This window comes from Sus scrofa, chromosome 10, assembly GCF_000003025.6.
Source record: "Sus scrofa isolate TJ Tabasco breed Duroc chromosome 10, Sscrofa11.1, whole genome shotgun sequence".
In the NCBI taxonomy this organism is placed as follows: domain Eukaryota; kingdom Metazoa; phylum Chordata; class Mammalia; order Artiodactyla; family Suidae; genus Sus; species Sus scrofa.
In genome coordinates this window covers 17,993,434-18,016,133 of record NC_010452.4, presented here as the reverse complement: position 1 = coordinate 18,016,133, position 22,700 = coordinate 17,993,434, and the positions used below count along the sequence as shown (strand labels likewise).

At 43.6% G+C, this 22,700-nt stretch overlaps 1 protein-coding gene across 2 annotated transcripts in view; it reads right to left on the bottom strand.

Moving 5' to 3' along the window:
* The window catches only part of KIF26B (kinesin family member 26B), a 511,688-nt gene that overhangs the window by 203,919 nt on the left and 285,069 nt on the right, over positions 1-22,700 (bottom strand). The window lies entirely within an intron of this gene.

Below are 22,700 nucleotides of genomic sequence, written 5' to 3'. Positions count from 1 at the left end.
GGAACTCCCTAGGGGTTCTTTGTGTTTTGGGTGTTAAGTTGCAAGAGTTCTTTTGGTAGTCTGCATACCAGACACATGTCGGATACGGGATTTGTAAATATTTTTCCCATTCTTCCCATTGATTCTTTTTTTTTTTTTTTTGTCTTTTGTCTTTTTTTTTGTTGTTGCTATCTCTTGGCCGCTTCCGGCATATGAGTTCCAGCTAGGGTTGAATCGGAGCTGTAGCCACCGCCTACCCAGAGCCACAGCAACGCGGATCCGACCGCGTCTGCAACCTACACCACAGCTCATGCACACCGGATCGTTACCCACTGAGCAAGGCAGGTACCAACCCCGACCTCATGGTCCTAGTCGGATTCGTTAACCACTGCGCCACGACGGAACTCCCCCATTGATTCTTATTCCCAACCACCAATGACCTTTTGACAACACCCCCCCCCCAGGACTGACCCCAGGACACCCAGGGGTGCCCCTACAGCCTTCTCAGCAAGGGCAGCAGGGGTGCACAAAGGCACCGTGCAGCCTGCCATTACCACTTGTCAGTCAATCAAGGCTTCCTCAGCACAGCTGGGGGCAGCAATGATGCCCCTGATAAACAGGCACGAGTATGAGCTGATCCCTATCCACCCGGAGTCTGCGCAGCTCAGTCCAAGATGCCACCATCTGGACAGGGCACAGCAGGTGGCTGCACCAGGGCCAACCAGGGGACCACCATCCAGGGAGGTAGGACAGATGGGCAGAGGTGTTCATCAGAGTTTTTAACTTCAAATGGGCACCTAGCATTCTACTCCATGCAAGTGTGACCGAGAATACCCAATTCACAAGGTGTTGTTTATAGAAGCAATGGAAACCTTTTACCAAAGAGAATTATTTTACACAATATATTCCAATAAGAGTAGAGCTGCACCGAGCAGCGGTGACTAAATGGGTCCCTTGCCCATTGCAAGGTCTCTTTTCTCTTGAGCTGGGCAACCCCTGCCACCCCTTGGAACCTAGTCTAAAAATCATTTAGTGACCTAAAAAGTCTCTTTTAGTAAGAAAATTCACAGTGCAATCCTATTTGCTGTAAAATTTAAAAAAAAAATACCATCCCAAAGTATTTAGAGCTATCCATCCAGACAGTAATAGTAACTGCTGGGATGATAACTGTTTAACTTTTTTCTTTTCATCTTTCTCTCCTCCCCCATCTCTTCCCATTCCCTCTCATTAAGGATGGATTAATTGTGTCATTTTAAAAAGCACGTGGAAGAGAACGTGCTTCTGGTGCAAATTTTAAAAGGCTCTTCTCCACTGACAGGGCTCACTCACCCAGACTGCTACCACCCCAGTCATGGCACCACATCACTCAAATGACCGTGACAGGCATCGGTTATAAGTCCTGATGCCCCACATGTGTCATTTCAAGACCATAAAATATTTAAGGTCTTCAGGCAAGTCGAAGACATCAAGGTAAAATGGAACACATTAAGAACTATCCTATAAAAGACACATCAGAAAACCATGGCATATTAGTCTTCCAAAACAACTGGTTTGCATCTAACAGTACAGACTGGAAGAGGAAAAAGATGGTTATTGGTCCTCTTTGGTCCAATGGTCCTCACTGAGCAAGCCAAGGAGGGAAGGTGATAGACATGCACTCGTTTGGCTGATCCTCTTACTCTCACCCCCCTCCCCCACCCCCGCATTTCTCCGCAGTCTTTACCATATTTTTGCAAATGGCCTCTTATTGTCGGTGGTTGATTCTTTCCCCCTAAAGAAAGAGTTGCATGAAAGCAGGAAGCAGAGACCTGAGTTGCATGAAAGCAGGAAGCAGAGACCTGAGGGAACATCACAGGGCTCTCTACATAGAAGCAAAAGGGCTCCGTGACCTTCATCTCAATAGGGAAGACTTCTCCTGCACCTGCTTGCAGGTGGCATCAGGACAATCACTTTCTGCATCCACCCTGGAGGAGCCTGGTTTAAAGAATGAGACAGGCACATAAACTAGAATTTCAATGTAGGTTCATGGAGCTCAGGAGGGCTCCCTAAAGGAACCATAGCCTTGAAAGGCAAGGAGGAGTTGACTTGTTTTAATGATCTGAAGTGAGCCCAGAGATAGAGGGCCAACTAAGGCAGCCGCTTGCTTCTCTATCAAGTCTCATTGGAAGAAAAATATTACCTAAGATCACTTTTATTAGCATAATAAAGTTCTTAGAGCCAACAGGCTATGGGTGAAAGTTTTATGTGCAGGAAAATAAATGCATCTATTCATTCATTTATGCAATCAATAAATGCACCACGAATACCTCCCACGTGCAAGGCACGTGTGCTTTTATGCACATCTTCCATGTAGAGATGTGCCTGGAATTCTCTTCCACTAGATTTTTGCCCCGCTGATTTCATCGCAGCTTTTTGACTGCCAGATATTTTCTCGTTTACTTATTGTCTGTCTCCCCTGATCAGAATGTAAGATCTATGAGAGCAGGAAGCTTATCTTCATTGTCTCATTGTACTGAATCACCTAGAACCATGCCTCGCACAGGCTCGATAACTGTTTGCTGATATAACTAATTAGTTAATTCATGAATATGCATATCATATATCTAGACAGAAAATGCCTACACGCAGCCCTAAGAGACACAGAGCTTTAGACGACAAGAATTCGCTCATGAGTATGCACTTTTATTACTAGAGATAACATATTTCAATGCAGTAAGATAAACTTTTTTGTTATATAAATAGATATTAAAAACACTGTCATGGTGTTTGTCAACATACTAATGACTTTTGTCTTAACTTTTGCATCTTTGTAGGTGCCTTTTAGCCACCAAGAATTAAAAAATAACTGTCAAAAGCTGAACAACCATCTTTAGTAATCATTTTTGCAGTGTCCCACTTGAGAATATAAACAATAAGCTCAGAAGCCAATACAAGAATGGGCTTCGGCTCTCTCGAAAACGCTTCCAGCTAAAGAGGAACAGAAGGTATCTTGAAATTCTGGATCCAGTTATCAATCAAATATATATAATATATCTATACGAGAGAGAGAAAGAGAGAGAGAGACCACAAATGAAATTGTGCTGGAGAATACAGAAGGAAATGAGTATCTGAAAGTTACAGAGACATGATTTCAAATGATGCACCAACAGGCAGGACATAACCAAACATCATAGGAAGGTCACCTTGTGCATCAGGAACAGAGACTGTGGCGTCAAAGTGGTTCTAGGCTTCAGACCACAGTGCTTTCTGAGCACGGGCTGTTTTGCCAGCCCTTGTTAATTCTTCCTTTGTAACTTGAATCCATTGCTTTCTTTTCATGGCTACCTGATCCAGATTCTCAGCAACCCCAGCCTTGACTACAGCAATAGACCAGGTCATCACCACTCTGCCTAATCCAATAGCACCGCCAGGTTAACAGTAAGTCCGAAAGAGAAAAACAGGAATTCCCATCGTGGCTCAGTGGAAACGAATCTGACTAGCATCCAGAAGGACACAAGTTTGATCCCTGGCCTCGCTCAGTGGGTTAAGGATCCGGTGTTGCTGTGAGCTGTGGTGTAGGTCGCAGACACAGCTCAGATCTGGCGTGGCTGCAGCTGTGGTGTAGGTCAGTGGCTACAGCTCCGATTTGACCCCTAGACTGGGAACCTCCATATGCTATGGGTGCAGCCCTAAAAAAAGAAAAAAGAGAGAGAGAGAGAAAGACAAATATCATATGATATCACTTCTCTCTGGACTCCAATAAATGGAACAAGTGAACCTGTCTACAGAAAAGAAACACACTCATGGGCGTGGAGAACAGACTTGTGGTTGCCAAGAGGGAAGCGGAGGAGTGGGATGGATGGGAGTGTGGGATTAGTAATACGAACGATTGCATTTGGAATGGACAAGCAGTGAGGTCCTGCTGTACAGCACAGGGAACCATACCTAGTCACTTGTGATGGAACATGATGGAGGATAATGTGTGTTTATATATATATCTGGGTCACTGCTGTACAGCAGAAATGGACAGAACATTGTAAATCAACTATAACAAAAAAATAAAAAAAAAAATCCTTCAGGCAGCTCCCTGCCTACAAGATCTAAGACTGGATGCCAAGGTCCTTTCCAATAAGACCCACCTTCCCAACAGAGACCCCTGGACTTAGCAACCCAAACTCCCAACTACCAGAGGGGATGGCGAGAAACACCCTCAACTCATCCAAATCCACTTGGTTCTTTACCGGCCAAAGTCAAAGCCCTGAAGATTCTCTCCCAACTCTAATCCACTGTCACCTCCACCTCCTTTGAATTCCTTATAGAAATTCCCTTCTGGTACTATTCACTTGCCATGCATCCAGAGACTGCTTTTTGGATCTATTTAATTTGCACGTTTTATTCTTTTTTCATGGAGCTCTTGAATTCCTAAAAAACAGAGACTAGATTATGTCTCCCTCATAGGGCATAGCCCAGGACTACACACATTGAAGGCAGACAGTAAACAAACAAAGAAACAATTCTTGAAGCCACCTGGGTTTGGGATGGGTTGCAATAGGGCTGTAGATTGTCCATTTCATTGAAATAAACATGCACAGTGATAACACCAATCAAACGAGGATAAAGAGGAGCATAAGCTTTTCTAAGTCTATGTGCCAGTTTCTAAAAGGTTTGGCTAAGGCAAGTCGCTTGAAGGTGCTGCTAGACACTCTTAGCTGTGGTTAGCCCCACCTGGAATTCAGGTAACCACAAAAAACAGGGCTTGGTTCTGGAGTAAAGGGTAACTGATTAAGCCAGGTAGGGAATGTTAATAATACATACTAAATATTAATAATACATACTAAATGCCCAAAGACGATGCCAATCAATTCTGCTACCCTCTTACCCCCCCCTTTTTAATGGATCCCACCAATTCTGCTACCCTCTTACCCCCCCCCCGCCCTTTCTAATGGATCCCACCAAAGGAAACTGAACCACAAAGTCTCCACATTAAAGCCAAGTTAATGGCTTGATTATAATTGAGAGGAGAGGCAGAGCCTTTTCAAGTCAAGGCAGGCCATCCCTTCCTGGCATTCTCCCCTGAGGACCAGTATTTGTGTGCCACAGACAGGAAGAGCGAATGGTGAGAGTTCTACACTGGAACCTGGGCTGGGGTTAACCTCTGGGGCCATGCTGGTGGGAGCAGGAGGGAGGTCACTGGGTCACTTCCTTACTGCTCAGTTGGGGAAAGGCTTACAGCATCAACACCCCTCTCCTCCTACCCCAACTGATATTAAAAGACAAAGCAAAACAATACACACATACACACAGAGCACCCTACATATACAGGGTATATGCATACATTAAAATATGTTTTTTAAAAATGCCTATTTAAAAATATTTTAGCAATAGTTTCACTTGCTAAAACAATAAGACGTATTTCCCCTGCAAGAACCCTTAATTTAACAGTCCGGTGCAAACTGCTAAAAGAGCCTCACGTGCAAAAATCAAACCCAGCCATAGCGTATAGAACTGTGCTTTTATCGGCAGTCCTACTCCTAGACTTTATAACTTTTTAATAAAAAGAAATGTCATTCACCTCAATAACAAGCTTCCCCCAAGCCCACGCACCCCCCTTCCCTCCCTTCCTCTTTAAGGTATAGGAATTTCAAACAAGAGCTGTCTAAACCCAAGTTCCCTCTTGTGGCAAACAGCTCCCTTCTTTTCAGCAAAAGCCTCCTTATTTTATTTATTTATTTTTTTCTTCATTCTTTTTCTGTAACCTCTTTAGATTTGCATACAAATGGCATGTGACTCCTGGGACATTTTGCCATGACGTTCCACTCTTGGGAGAATGAAATACTACCATGCTGATGGGCTGCCCCCTGCTCTATAAAAAAGAGGCTGGACCGAGGTAATTACTTCTGTGTTGAGAGTGCAGACGAGGGGGTCTGGGGAGGCAAGGAGGTCTCGCTAAGGGCACAGGGGGACACGGCTATTCTTCCTCCCTGGTCTTCTAGGACCAAGGACCTCCTCTGCTGGCTTCTCCATCAGTAGCGCAGGAAAGCTGGTTTACATTAACTCCCAGCGCAGGTCTTCCTGGAGGGTAAGAAAGCCCTCACCATGGCGGATGGGGAAGGGGGAAGGCAGAAATGAAACTGGCGTGGACGTTTCTGATAACTCCAAGTCATGAGAAAGGAATGCAAATAATTCTAGGTTGGTGCGACCCATCCTCATCCCCCACCCCTCTTCCTGGGAAAGTTCAAAGGTACAGGTGACTCTATAGGTCTAAGGGCAAATGCTTCAGGAGCGTTCAGCCTGGTTCTTGCTTGCATTTCACTAAGGTCCTGGATCTAACACACGATTTAAACCATTACTAATGAGAGCCACTACCAGTTTTAGGCGACACTGATTAAAACAGCAGTCTGGTGGGACCGATTAGGAATTCAGACCAACGGTTTCCATTTGGGAGCCAGCAGGGGGAAAAAAGAACAGGGAAATAGAGGCCTCCTCCTTTTATCTGCAAACTCTCCACTACCAAACACCGGTGTGCTCCAGCAAAAATGGAAAACCTTTTCTCAAGGAATCAGATTTTCATCTCAAACCCGCACAGCAACCAAAACCCACATCGTAAGACATGAGGCATAACAGGCATTGCCACCTACACAAAACTCCAAGAAGCATTCATCTGAATGACAAAACTGAAGACACAATAAAGAGCTTGTGCCACCCTTTTTAAAGGTTTGAAATTTATCATGGATGTATCATATTATATTCGTTTCAGATATAAACAGTGATTCACCGTTTGAATATGCTGTGAAATGATCATCGTGATAAGTCTAGTTAATATTCCATACCACACATAGTTACATCATTTTTGTGATGAGAACTTTTAAAATTTATTCTCTTAGCAGTCTCCGAATATGCAGTACGGTATTACTAACTAGAGTCACCATGCTGTATGTTACACTGCTGTGACATTTTTATAACTGGAAGTTGGTACCTCTGACCCCATTTCCCCATTTTGGACCCCCCTCCCACCTCCCTCCCTGTGGCAAACGCCAATCTGTTCTCTGTATCTATGAGCTTATTATTACTATTATTATTATCATTATTATTATTTTTAGATTCCTATGTAAGTCAGATCAGACAGTATTTGCCTCACGTATTGGACTTATTTCTCGTAGCATAATGCCCTTAAGGTCCATTTAAAACTGTAAAACTGGGGAGTTCCTGTTGTGGCTCAGTGGTTAACGAATCTGACTAGGAACCATGAGGTTGAGGGTTCAATCCCTGGCCTTGCTCAGTGGGTTAAGGACCCAGCGTTGCCATGAGCTGCAGTGTAGGCTGGTAGCTACAGCTCTGATTGGACTCCTAGCCTGGGAACCTCCATATGCCATGAGTGTAGCCCTAGAAAAGACAAAAAGACCAAAAAAAATAAAAAATAAAAAACACCTGTAAAACCAGAGTTCCCTGTCATGGGTCAGCGGTAACGAACCCAACTAGGATCCATAAGGATGCGGGTTCGATCTCTGGGCTCGCTCAGTGGGTTAAGGATCTGGTGTTGCTGGGAGCTGTGGTGTAGGTCATAGATGCTGCTCAGATCTGGTATTACTGTGGCTGTGGGGTAGGCTGGCAGCTTTAACTCCGAATTGAGCCCTAGGCTGGGAACTTCCATATGCCATGGGTGTGGCCCTAAAAAGCAAAACAAAAAACAAAACCCCTAAAGCCCTGCAAAACCCAGACTGGGACTTGAACCCACATGCTGGGACTCTAACCCAGCCAAGACTCACATTGAGACGTGAACTCACTGTTGTTCAACTAAAATCACACACCTGGTCTCAGGACTTCTTGAAGTTCAGGTTCTTTATGTCTCAGCATGGAAGGAATTCAGTGAAAGGCAAAATGATAGGTAAGAAGTAGATTTATTGAGAGAGACAAAGTGTGGGTCATCTTAGAAGGTGAGAGGCCTCAAAATAGGGGGTGGTGAGTTTTTATAGGCTGGGTCCTTTCATAGGCTAATAAATGGGAGGTTTATTACAACTATTTCCGGGAAGGAGAGGGGAGCTTTCTCGGTGCCTGTGGGTCTGTCATTTAGCTAATGGATCACATAAGCAAATAATGAAGCTCAAGGCTACGAGAAGTCGAGCCTTCTGCCATCTTGGACCTAGGTGGTTCTAACCAGTTTCTGTTGTGTCCTCAGTGGAGATGCATTTCTCTTTTAAAGGTCATGTCTTGTCACCTTCCCTCCTGTTTCACCTTCACTTTGCAAATGGAAAGCGTTCCTTCTTTTTCATGGCCAAATAATATTCCACGGTGTCTGTACATATACATATATATATCTGTGCATATGTACATATGTGTGTATACACACACACACACACACACACAGCACATCTTTATCCATCATCCACTGATGGGCGCTCAGGTAGTTTCCACATCTTGGCTATTGTACATGATGCTGTAATGAACAAGAGGGTGCAGATATCTTTTTGAGTTGGTGTTTTCATGTTCTTCAGATAAATAGCCAAGAGCAGAACCTTGCTAGAGCCTATGGTGGTTCTAGCTTTAATTTTTTGTTCTGATTTTTTGTTTTGTTTTTTTATTTTTAAGTTCTCTTTTTAAGGTTTTTCCTAGTGGCTGCACCAATTTACATTCCATCAGCAGTGTGCAAGGGGTTCTTTTTCTCCATATCCTTCCCAACACGTTATGTTTTGTCTTTTTAATAATGGCCATTCTGACAGGTTTGAGGTTATATTTCATTGTAGTTTTGACTTGCATTTCCCTAATGACTGGTGATGCGAAGTATCTTTTCATGTACGTTAGCCTTGTGCATGTCTTCTTCGGAAAAATGTTTATTCAGATCATCTGTCCATTTTTAAAGTAGAGGTTTCTTTTCTTTTCTTTTCTTTGCTACTGAGTTGTTTGAGCTCCTAATATATTTGGATATTCCCCCCTTATCAGATATATGATTTGGAAATATTTTCTCCCATTCAGTGGGGTGCCTTTTCATTTTGTTGATGATTTTCTTTGCTGTGCCACGTGCATCAAATTGATCACTACTTTTTCGTCCATTCTTTCATACCACCCATCAGGTGGTATAATTCACATTTAGCAGAATTTATTTACTATTAGCCCAAAATGTTGGTGACTGGTGCGTCCTCAGATAATTACAACTGTCCAAGGTTCAAAGCTTCCTAATTTCCAGTCCGACCTCGCTTGAGCACAACCAGCCATTGTCACCATTTTAAGTAGAGTGATGCATTATTGGGCCCAAGACCCTAAGTGAGTTTATTAGCTATATGAATGGAAAACTAAAGCTGAGGGTTAGATAGGCCTTCTTCTTAAAGTGAATGACAATCATTTAAGGAGCCAAAAAAATGTTAGAGCATTTCTGAGAAAAGGCCAGCAAACACTGAAGTCAAGAGCCTCGCAACTGTCCACCACACATTTGCCTTGCATTCAGTAAACCAAGGAGAGGAAAATGTTTTTGGTTTCATACCTTTCCTTTCCTTCCTATGGTTGATTTTATGTACCTTGTAAATCCTTGCCAATGATTTTCCTTTGAATAGCCATCACTTTATTTTTTATTTTATTTATTTATGTATTTAGTCTTTTTAGGGCCACACCTGCAGCATATGGAGGTTCCCAGGCTAGGGGTCGAATCAGAGCTGCAGCTGCTGGCCTACACCACAGCCACAGCCACAGCCACACTAGATCTGAGCTGTGTCTGCAACCTACACCACAGCTCACAGCAACGCTGCACCCTTAACCTACTGAGCAGGGCCAGGGATCGAACCCACGTCCTCATGGATACTAGTTGGGTTTGTTACCGCTGAGCCACAATGGGAACTCTCTTAAATACCCGTCCCTTTAAACACTCCCTTGAAATAACATCAGGTTGTATTCTGCTTCACCTGATCCTTCCTTCTTCAGGGCTTATTTATTCCTTTGTTATGCAGAAATAAGAAAAGAAGCACATGTGACCTGTGTACTAGAGTGTCGGCCATTTATATATTCAGCTGTTACAGGCTTCAGGGAGAGCACACGCCCAAGGTTTTTTAATCTAGAAAAAAAGCTATTCCTATCCATCTCAATCAGGAACTCTCACCTGAGGTCCAGAAATGGGCTGAAAGATATGCAGAAACCCCCTAAAAACATATGCAGCACTTTGCAAGTCTGGGCATTTTTTCAAGGAGCAGGCGTATTGTTCTCATCGGATGCTCATGCCCAGGGGGGGGGGGTGTCTTCCGTTACACCCTCTAGCTCCCCAGATGTCCCCAGCGTGTCCTCCTCAGGGCCTGAGGTGGACGGATGCAGGCTGCATAAACGGACAGATTGCCTCCTGGTTCCGGGATGATGGACCTCGCAGAAGGAGATGGGGCAGGACAGGGTGTGTGTGCCCAAGTATCCAGAAGACAGGCACCCAAAGCTGTGTCCTCGAGAGAACACCCATATCCAACCTAGTCAATTAAGTCCAAAGCAGTTCTCTGATCAGAGGGGGCCAGGGGAGCAGAGGGGCATTGAAGGCGGGCTTTGGCTCTCAGCTCTTGACGGGGTCCTCCCTCTCCTTGCACCTCAGGGCTGCCCACGGTAGGAGCACTGCGTTCGCAGCTCCAGGAGCCTCTGCGGTTTCTCTACACCTGCCACAGCTTCGTAAACAGCCTCCCTTCAACTATTTATCCTACAGACTGTGCCATCTGTTTTCTGCCAGGACCTCAGAAATGTTTCAGACGTCAATGACTCCCAACAGCGACAGATATTTATAGGTTAAAGGAATTTGTATACATTTGAGGGACAAAATAAGGCCATGTGCGGTCACGTGGATGGACCTAGAGAATCTCATGCTAAGTGACGTGAGAAAGGGAAAGGCAAATACCGTATTATATCACTTACATGTGGAATCTAGACTATGGCACAGAGGAGCCTATCTGGAAAACCAAAACAGATCAGGGGCTTGGCGAGCAGATGTGTGGTTGCCGGAGTGACGGGGGAAGGAGCGGGATGGACGGGGAGCTTGGGGTTGGTGGATGCAAACTGTTACATTTGAAATGGATGGGCACTGGGGCCCTACTGTGCAGCACAGGGAACTGTGTGACTGGGTCACTTTGCTGTACAGCAGAAATTGAAGAAACATTGTAAATCAACTACAGTTCAATTAAAAAAAAATTTGAGGGAAACTGAACCTAGAGAAAACTCGAAAGCGAGTCTCCAGGTAACTGGGCAGAAAATCCCAAAGACATGGGCTGCGTGGTTCCTTCCATCCTTGGGCTGATGCACATTCTCTACCCACCCCCACCCCCACCCCAGCACCTTTATATGCACCCCAAGCCCCGGGTGTGGGTGCTCTTACTGGTACACCAATGCTACCTTCCCCTCTCATCTGAACATGAGTTTAGGTTAAGGGGTGACAGCTGTTCCCAGGCAGTTTCCTTAGGTCTCGCCTGTGAGACCACGACAGCAACAGTCCCCAGTTCACAGGCTGCTGGAGGAAGAGATGAGGGCACACAGGGAACCTGCAGGCCCACTGCCTGGGCAGTGCCCACGGGCTGGGCTCCCATCAGTCAGCTGGTCCCGACCTTGTGCTCTGCACCTGGGCTGCTGTCCTCTGCTCCCCTGGCCCCCTCTGATCAGTGAACCGCTTTGGATTTAATCGACTAGGTTGGATATGGGTGTTCTCTCGAGGACACAACTTTGGGTGCTTGTCTTCTGGATACTGGCATGACCAAAGAAACACCTGTGCTGGGCATGCCCATCCACATACCTGCACACACACGCACTCACAGGTCAGGCGAACCGGAACCACTCGGTTCTGTCTGACCCACTACCTCCTAAGGCATCGAATCCCTACTCACGGCTTTTAGTTTAGTTTAGTTTAGTTTTATTGGAGTAGAGTTGACTTCCAATGTGATGCTGGTTTCAAGTGTACAGCAAAGTGATTCAGTTATGCATATATATATCTCCATTCTTTTTCAGATTCTTTTCCCATATAGGTTATTACCAAATATTGAGTAGATTTCCCTGTGCTATACAGTAAGTCCTTATTACTTATCTATTTTATTTTATTTTATTAGTGGTATTTTTTTGTCTTTTTAGGGCCACATTTGTGGCACATGAAGGTTCCCAGGCTGGAGGTCAAATCAGAGCTGCAGCGGCCAGCTGACGCCACAGCCACAGCATCTTGGGATCTGAGTCACATCTGTGACCTACACCACAGCTCATGGCAGCACCGGATCCTTGACCCGCCGAGCGAGGCCAGGGATCGAACCTGTGTCCTCATGGATCCTAGTTGGGTTGGTTACCACTGAGCCACAATGGGAACGGCCTCTATTTTATACGTAGTGGTGTGTATATTTTCACCCCAACCTCCTAACTTATCCCCCACCATGCTTCTCCTTTGGTAGCCATGAGTTTGCTTTCTAAACCTGTTGAGTTTGTTTCTGTTTTGTAAGTTCTTTTGTACCATTTTTTGTTGGATTCCATTCGCGATCTCCTGTGATAACTGTCTTTGTCTGACTTCGCTTCCTACGTGATCAGTAGGTCCATCCGTGTGCTTTTAAAACAACCGGCGCTGTCTCTGATGGATCGGCCAGAGCATGTTTGGATTCAGAGACCAGCACACTTGTCTGAAGACGCATTTAGAGCTTGGTGTTTACTTCCTACAACTGAGTAGGCTCCTCTCCTCCAGCCCAGGCCAGGTGGACAGGAGCGGACAGAAGTCTGAGGAAGAGACTAGACAGGGTGCGGCCGCAATGACTGAATGTGGCAGAGTCTATGCACATTTTCCAGGGGCGGGAGGATGTCATGATTTTGAAAGCTCTGTGGTACAGCAATAAAACATCAATAATTGAGGAATGAATCATTTAAAAAAATCATTGGAATTCCCATTGTGGCTCAGTGGTTAATGAACCCCACTAGGATCCATGAGGACACGGATTCGGTCCCTGGCCTTGCTCAGTGGGTGAAGGATCCGGCATTGCCATGAGCTGTGGTGTAGGTCACAGATGTGGCTCAGATCCTGCGTGGCTATGGCTGTGGTGTAGGCCAGCAGCTACAGCTCGAATTCAACCCCTAACCTGGGAACTTCCATGTGCTGTGGGTGCAGCCATAAAAAGACAAAAAAAAAGACAAAAAAATCATTATGGCCAAGGCTTAGGCCACAGATCTCATGGCACAAAATCTGTAGAAAACGTGAAATGTGGATTCGTCTCTGAGGTGTGTGTACTTGACGGAATCCTAGGTTGACCTAAACCCCAGTTTCCTCTGACAGTCACAGTACACTCCTGGTACCCTGGTTCCTGCCTGCTCTTCTCCCTTGAATCACGATCATAGGCTGTTGGTCCCCAGAGGTGGGCCAACAGTAGCTGCACCACATGATGGGGACATGTTGGGCTCCCACGTTTGTTTTTTGTTTTTGTTTTTGTTTTCTTGCTTTTTAGGGCCACACCCACAGCATATGGAGGTTCCCAGGCTAGGGGTCGAATCGGAGCCGCTGCAGCTGGCCTATACCACAGCCACAGCCACACCAGATCCGAGCCATGTCTGCGACCTACACCACAGCTCATGGCAATGCCGATCCTTAACCCACTGAGCGAGGCCAGGGATCGAACCCGTGTCCCTGTGGATACAGGTCAGGTTTGTTTCTGCTGAGCCACAACAGGAACCCCTCTCCCAGTCATTTCTGTAGCCACTGATTTGCACAGAAGTCCGTGAGGAACTGACCAGAGAACCTCCTGTTCTCTGGCAGTGGAGAAAGATTCTTGGAGGCAAAAGCTTCCAGGTCCGTGACTTCGCTTCGGCCTCCCTCCTGAGCATCCCACCCCCAGCTGCCTGTTCCAGCGAGAAGAAAGAAGCCCCCACAGGACTGAGGTCAGTACAGGGATACCCGAGAGAACATGAGTCTGCGGGGTTCGGCCGTCTGCCGCACTGCCGCAGGATCCTGACTTGGCTGCTCCTGAGCGAGGCCATCTGGCAAGTTCCCTAACCTCTCTAAGCCTCGGCCCTCTCATCTATAAAAAGGGGAATAATAATCCCACCTCCAGGATTGGCACGAGCCTTGGATCAGGGATATTAGTTGGGTTCATTATCACTGAGCTACAATGGGGACTCCCCCAAAGGACTTTTCAAGAATCTTTCTCCACTGGAATTCTCTGAAGGCTTTTTCTTTCTGCTCTAAGGGGTTGGGGGGGGGGGGAACCTCTCTACAAAGAGCTAAGTGGTAAATATTTTCAGTTATATGGTTTCTATCCAGCTACTTAATTCTAGTATTTTAGAGCCCAATCAGCAACAGATAATCCATGAGCAAGCGGAGTAGCTGTGTTACGATGGAATTTTATTTTTCACAAAGAGGAGGCTTCAGGCTAGATTTGGTCCTTGGGCCATACTTTGCTAACTGCTGTTGTTTGTTTTGTTGTTGCTGTTGCTGTTTGTTTGTTTTGGTCTTTTGGGGCTGCACCTGAGGCCTATGAAGTTCCAGGCCCAGGCTAGGGGTCAAACTGCTATTCTAAGAGAAAAATATTCCAGAGAGACCATGATAAACTCATTTTGCTTTAAGAAAACTCCGGGGGAGCTCCCATCGTGGCTCAGTGGAAGCGAATCTGACTCGTATCCATGAGGACGAGGTTGGATCCCTGGCCTTGCTCAGTGGGTTGAGAATCCAGCATGAGCTGTGGTGTAGGTCGCAGACACGGCTTGGATCTGGCGTGGCTGCGGCTGTGGTCAAGGCCGACAGCTGTAGCTCTGATTCGACTCCTAGTCTGGGAACCTCCATATGCTGTGGGTGCGGCCCTAAAAAGACCAAAAAAAAAAAAGAAAGAAAGAAAGAAAAAAGAAAACTCTGAGGCTAACTCTGGAGAGAATTAATCCAGGGCATTTCTTGACTTCCTCATTTTGACCATAGGTCACAGGCAGAAAAAGGAATTAGCAGGAGCGAGAGAGACCTTGAATCCTAGATTTTCCACGAGGCTGCAACCTGGCTCCCAAATCCACTTTTCAGAGAGGTCCACCCTTGTACGTGCTGTAACAGAGCACAGGGACCCAGCTCAGATCTGCAGGGTCAGGTGTTTATCCCCTTCTCACATCTCTTCCTGACTTTGCTGCGTTCTTTAGTTCTCGTACAGTTCAGGTGACCCCAAAGTACCCAGTCATTCTTTTATCGACTCAGTACCTAAGGTCCTTCATGGCACATTCACTCCCATATTTCATCCCATCCTACGCAGCGCCTGGCACATAGAGGGTGGCCCGTGCCCGCAGTGGAGTCAATGTCACAGCCTCTTGTGGAAGGTACAGGGCGTGTGGCTTTGGTGGCTCTCCGTATATTCCAACGTAGATAAGGCTGAACCACAAGGAAGATCATATAAAACCTGGAATTCCAACTACTGCTCGGAAGGGAGTTTAGAAAGATCCGAAAAAATAGCTGGGAAGGGATGGAGGAGGAGTTAGAAACCCAACCTGAAAAAAATAAAACCAAACCAAACGCAAAACCAGCTGAGTGGACAGCTGGACCTTGGCAGAAGCCCACCTGATGCGCCCACTGGGTGTGGTGCTTTTCCAGCACGCGGGATAGAAATAACAGGCTGTTTGCAAACAAAATGCAGAAAGAGGAAACACTCCATCTAAAGCTATAATTAGCTTGTCAGCGCTGTGTGTCTATGATGTGTGTACAGAGAAATGCACTCCCGCTGGAGACCCTCCTCTTCCACCTCTGCCTTCTCTTTCCAACGTGCACTTGAATAATAATAGGGAAATCAGTGGAAATCAGGCTTCAGCCACCCGTTCTGGAAGCCGGACTCCTGACATGGACCTCTCAGCTGAGCTCGAGGGCCACGAACGGTTTCATCAGCGGCCAGTCCAACCACTGATGGAAGTAATAACCCTGGAAAATTATAGCGTAGGGAGATTTAATTCCATGCCCTTATTTACAGGCTAAGGACGCGAACATCTCTTCTAACCGGGCTGGCGTCATGTGTGATGAATGTTCAAACGTGACTGTACCCGTAGCATTCTCTCTGAAAACTGCAGCGATTTCTCATTAGTCCATGAGAACCCTGGGGCAAAGAATCTGGTCGGAAGACGGAGGCACATGTTACCATCAAATGCAACAAATTCATCCTGGAAGTTTGGCACTGAGAATGGGGATTAAAGCGCTGCAATGAAAACTTACATGTACCAGACTATATCCATTACAACCCCTAAAAAAACGATTTGACCTTTCTGCTGCAAGCTGTCTGCCCTAGACTGAAAGAAATTATTTTGTCCTTTTTTTTTTTTTTAGGATTGCACCCACAGCATATGGAAGTTCCCAGGCTAGGGGTGGAATCGGAGTTACAGTGGCCAGTCTACACCACAGCCACAGCAACGCGGGATCTGAGCCTCATCTGTGACCTGCACCACAGCTCACAGCAAAGCCAGATCCTTAAGCCAATGAGTGAAGCCAGGGATCGAACACACATCCTCATGAATACTAGTCAGGCTCATGATTGCTGAGCCACAAGGGGAACGCCTAGACTGAAAGATATTGAAAGCACAGGAAGATGTAGCTTTATGCCTTTCGCAACACACAGGTGGAGAGAGAGACACTGAACAGAGACAACGTGGCCAGCTCGCTGGATCCAGAGCCTGGGAGCATCACTGATCCGTGGATTTGCGTAAATTTAGTAACCATCTGCTTCTTCTTCCTAATCTGCACAACAGTAACACTCTAGTAAGATGGCTTCCTTCTTCAGAGGTTTCCTGTGGACTAAATAGCTAGTGTGGCTGTGGCTGTGGCTGTGGCGGAGGCTGGAAGCTGCAGCTCTGATTCAACCCCTAGCCTGGGAACTTCCATATGCCATAGATGCAGCCCTGAAAAAAAAAAAAAAAAAAAAAAAGCTGGTGTCTTTGTACCTTTATATACACAGCCTGGGTGGCATCTTTGCACGACTTGGAGCATAGCCTAGTATGAAGACATAGGGCTTGTGAACTACACTGTCCGGGTTTGAAGGGGGTACTGTCACTAGCTACAAGACCTTAGTCAAGAGCTGCAAGTTCTCTGTGCCTCAGTTTCCTTGTCTGTAAAGTGAGGTGAGGAATAAATGTGTTGAATCACATAATAACCTTTGGAATATTTCCTGGCCCACAGGAACCACTCAAAAAATATTAACTGGTGTTATTTATGTAAATGTCCACAGGAAAGACTCAGGTGTTTATGTACTACCTTAACCTAAAAAATAGGTTAGCGGTTTTAGGGAAAAAAAAAAAAAGGAGATGCCCACAGCGATGCCATTGCTACCCTAGAGAAATGCACCAACAGATACAGTCAATGACATTCACTACAGTACTGGTTGCAAGAGCACAATATTGGAAGGACACCCAATGGGAGAGTGGATAAGTAAGTTGTGCTATTTCCATATGATGGAAGAGTAATAAATGTGGAATCCCCCAAACATACCTTTGAATGAGAAAAGAAATGTTGCAATAGGAAACTTATAGTACAGTCCATTTACAAAAGGGCTAAAAATATAAAATAATACTTCATGTTGCCTTCAGATACATGCCTATGTCACAAAGGCATAAAAACATGCATGCAAATGAAAAGTACCATATTCAGAATAATAGCTACCTCTGGAGAAGAGGAATGAGAGAGACGAAGGAATACAGGCACATCAACTATTCTGTGAGGTTTTATGTCTTTAAAAACATGATAAACATGAAGATTTGATGAGTCTTTCTGTTAACATTTTGCTTAAGTCGAATATTGTTTCATTTGAAAAAAGTTCTGAGCTCTCCTTTTGTTTCGATTTGCATTATTTGTCCTCTCTGATGTTCTGCTAGCATGAGGTCATGTATGTGCATAGAGTTTATTTTCTTCTCTTCCATCTTTCTTCTCTTGGGCAATTCATTAAAAAATAATAAGTTCCTTATTATAACTGCTAACAGACTAAAAATTCTCATTCAGCTTTACTAACCAACATTGCACATCAACAACATATTTAGACAATGAATCATTCACTCATTAAAAAGTATTTAGTAGCCCCTTGTATGGATCGCTTTGTTCCAGGCACAAAGGTTGATAAATGATAACAGGATTAATTACGAAAGGAGACCAGCTATGGTAGCTTCATTAAAAATTAAAATATTTTGGTAACTTAGTTGATACTTTACAATAATAGAATTTTAGAGGTCTTAAAAATCACAAAAGAAAACCCAAATACTCTGATGGAAGGATGTGAAAGATACAGAAAAATTTAAGCAGAAGAATTTAGACAGCTGATGAAGACATGAAAAATATTCAACTAAATAAACAATAACATGAAAAAATTAAATTGAGATATTTTAAGCCATCTGATTTGCAAAGGTATTACATAATGACCAATGGGTCAATCCAAATAGAAGATGGAACAATTGTAAATATATATGCACCCAACATAGGAGCACCTCAACATTTAAGGCAACTGCTAACAGCCATAAAAGGAGAAATCAACAATGACATAAAATAATGGAGGGCTTTAACACCCCACTGACAGCAATGGACAGATCATCCAGGCAGAAAATAAATAAGGAAACACAGGCCTTAAATGACATATTAGACCAAATGGACTTATTTATAATCATTCCATTAGAAACTAACAGAATACACATTCTTCTCAAGTACACATGGAACATCCTCCAGGACAGATCACATGTGGGCCACAGATCAAGCCTTGTAAATTTAAGAAAACTGAAATCACACCAAGCATCTTTTATGAGCACCACACTTTAAGGATAGAAATCAACTACAAGAAAAAGACAGCAAAAACAAACAAACAAACAAAAAAACCCCAAAAAACATGTGGATACTAAACAATATGCTACTAAACAACCAATGGATAACCGAAGAAATCAAAGAATACCTAGAGACAAACGAAAATGAAAACACAAGGATCCAAAACCTATGGGATACAGAAAAATCGTTTCTAAGAGGGAAGTTTATAGCAATACAAGTCCACCCCAGGAGACAAGAAAAATCTCAAATAGACAACCTAACCTTACACCTAAAGCAACTACAAAAAGAAGAACAAACAAAACCCAAAGTTAGTAGAATTCTTTCTAGAAATCATGAAAATTAGAGCAGGAGTTCTGAGGATGTCGGCTCAATCCTTGGCCTCGCTCAGTGGGTTTAGGATCTGGCATTGCCGTGAACTGTGGTGTAGATCACAGATGTGGCTTGGATCCTGTGTTACTGTGGCTGTGGCAGAGACCAATGGCTACAGCTTCGATTTGACCCATAGCCTAGGAACTTCCATATGCCATGTGTGTGTCCCTAAAGAGACAAACAAAACAAAAAAACCCCACAGAAATAGACGAATTAAAGACAAAGAAAAGCAATAGGGAAAAAAAATCAATGTAAATAAAAGTAAAAGCTAATTCTTTGAGAAGATCAACAAAATTGATAAACCCTTAATCTGACTCATCAAGAAAAAAAGGGAGAGAGCTCAAATCAATAAAATTAGAAATGAAAAAGGGGAAGTTACAATGGACATCACAGAAATACAAAGGAACATAAGAGACTACTATAAGCAACCATATGCCAATAAAAGAGACAACCTAGAAGAAATAGCCAAATTCCAGAAAGGTATAATCTTTCAAGACTGAACCAGGAAAAAAGAGAAAATATGAACAGGTCAATCACAAGTAATGAAATTGAAACTGTGATTTAAAAACTTCCAAGAAACAAAACTCCAGGACTGAATGGCTTCACGGGAGAATTCTATCAAATATGTAGAAGAGCGTTAAAACCTATCCTTATGAAAATATTCCAAAAAATTGCAGAGGAAGGAGCACCCCAAAATTCACTCTTTGAGGCCCCCATCACCCTGACAAAAACAAAGAAGCCCCCAAAAGAAAATTATAGGCCAATATCACTGAGGAATATAGATGCAAAAATCCACACACACAAAAATACTAGCAAAGCAAATCTAACAATACAGTAAAAAGATCATACATCATTATCAGGTGGGATTTATCCCAGGGATTCAAGGATTTTTCAATATCCACAAATCAATCAGTGTGATAAATCACATTAACAAACTGAAGAATAGGAGTTCCCACTGTGACTCAGCGGTAATGAACCTGACTAGTATCCATGAGGATGCGGGTTCAATCCGGCCTCACTCAGTGGGTTAAGGGTCCTGTGTTGCTGTGGCTGTGACATAGGTCAGCAGCTATAGCTCTGATTTGACCGTTAGCCTGGGAACTTACATATTCCTTGGTGTGCCCCCCCAAAAAACCCTGAAGAATAAAAACCATGTGATCATCTCAATAGATGCAGAAAAACTTTTGACAAAATCCAACACCTATTTCTGATTAAAAAAAAAAAAAAAACTCCAGAAAGTGGACATAGATGGAACCTATCTCAAATAATAAAGGTCATATATGACCAACTCAGAGCTAACAACATTCCCAATGGTGAAAAGCTGAAATAAAGAATTTCCACTAAGATGAGAAATAAGACAAGGATATCCACACTTGCCACTTTTATTCAACATAGTTTTGGAAGTCCTACCCACAGCAATCAAAGATTCAAAAGGAATAAAAGGGAGTTCCCATAATGGCGCAATGGTTAACAAATCCAACTAGGAACCATGAGGTTGCGGGTTCGGTCCCTGCCCTTGCTCAGTGGGTTAGGATCCGGCGTTGCCATGAGCTGTGGTGTAGGTTGCATACTTGGCTCAGATCCAGCGTTGCTGTGGCTGTGGCATAGGCTGGTAGCTGCAGCTCTGATTCGACCCCTAGCCTGGGAACCTCCATATGCTGCAGGAGGGGCCCAAGAAACAGGAAAAAGACAAAAAAAAAAAAAAAAAAAAAGGAATAAAAGGAATCCAATCTGGAAAAGAAAAGTAAAACTGTCACTATTTGCCGATGATGTGATATCATACACAGTAAATGCTAAAATGCTACCAGAAAAGACTAGAGCTCATCAATGAGTTTGGTAAAGGTGCAGGATACAAAATGGATAAACAGAAATCTCTAGCATGTCTATAAAGTAACAATGAAAGAACATAAAGAGAAATTAAGGAAAAATCTCATTTACCATCATATCAAAATTCCTATAATAACCTATCTAAGGAGGCAAAAGAACTATACCTTGAAAACCATAAAATGCTGTTGAAAGAAACTGAAGATGACACAAACAGATGGGAAGATAATACCATGCTCTTGAATTGGAAGAATCAATACTGTCAAAATGACTATACTACCTAAGGCAATCTACAGATTCAACACAATCCTATCACATTATCAATGTCATTTTTCCTAGAACTAGAACAAAAAAATTAACTTTAATCAGAAACACAAAAGACCCTGAAGAGCCAAAGTAATACTGAAAAAGAAACATGAAGTTGGAAGAATCAGGTTCCCTGACCTCAGACTATACTATAAAGCTACAGTCTTCAAAACTGTATTATACTGGCACAAAAACAGAAATATAGATCAATGAATAGGGTAGGAAGCCCAGATATAAAACCGTGTACCTATGGCCAAGTAATCTACAACAAAGGAGGCATAAATACGCAGTAGAGAAGACAGTCTCTTTAGTGGTGCTGGAAAAAGTGGACAGCTATATATAAAAGAATGACATTAGAACACACTCTAACACCATACACAAAAACAAACTCCAAATGGATTAAAGAGCTAAAATAAGACTGGATACTACAAAACTTCTAGAGAAAAACATACATTGAACACAAACTACACCAATATCTTCTTTAAATCCACCTCCTGGAGTAATGAAAATAAAAACAAAAATAAACAAGTGGGACCTAATTAAACTTAAAAGTTTTTGCACAGCGAAGGAAACTCTATAAAAAAAACAAAATGACATCTCACAGAATGGGAGAAAATATTTGCAAATGAAGCAACTGACAAAGGATTAATCTCCAAAATATACAAACAACTCATGCAACTTAATTAAAAAAACAAAACAAAAACAGTCAAAAAAAGTGCAGAGAAGATCTAAATAGACATTTCTCCAAAGAAGTCATATGGATGGCACACACAAAAAAAAAAAGATGCTCAGCATTGCTAATTATTAGAGAAAAGCAAATCAAAACTATTATGAGGTATCACCTTACATCAGTCAGAATGGCCATCATCAAAGAGTCTACAAACAATAACTGCTGGAGAGGGTGTGGAGCCAAGGGAAGCCTCCTATGCTGTTGGTGGAAATGTAAATTGGTACAACAACTATGGAAAACAATATGGGGGGGATCCTTAAAAAACTAAATATAGAACTACCATAAAATCCAGCAGTCCCCTCTTGGGCATCTATCCAGAGAAAATCGTAATTCAAAAAGACACATGTACCCCAATGTTGATTGCCGCACTATGTACAAGAGCCAAGACATGGGAGCAACCTAAATGTCCATCGACACAGGAATGGATAAAGAAGATGCGGTACATATACACAATGGAATATGACTCAGCCATTAAAAAATGAAATGATGCCATTTTCAGCAACATTGCTGGACCAAGAGACTATCATAGTAAGTGAAGTCAGACAAAGACAAATGTCACATGATATCATTATACATGGAGCCTAAAAAGGGATAGAAATTAACTTTTATGCAGAACACCAACAGATTCACAAGCTTTAAAAACAAATTTATGGCTACCAAAGGGGATAGGTGGGAGGGGGGCTGGATTGAGGGTTTGGGATTGGCGCAAGACACTGTGGTCTATGGAAGGATTGGCCAACAGGGACCTGCTGTATACAGCACATGGAACTCTACCCAGTGTTCTGTGATCATCTGTGG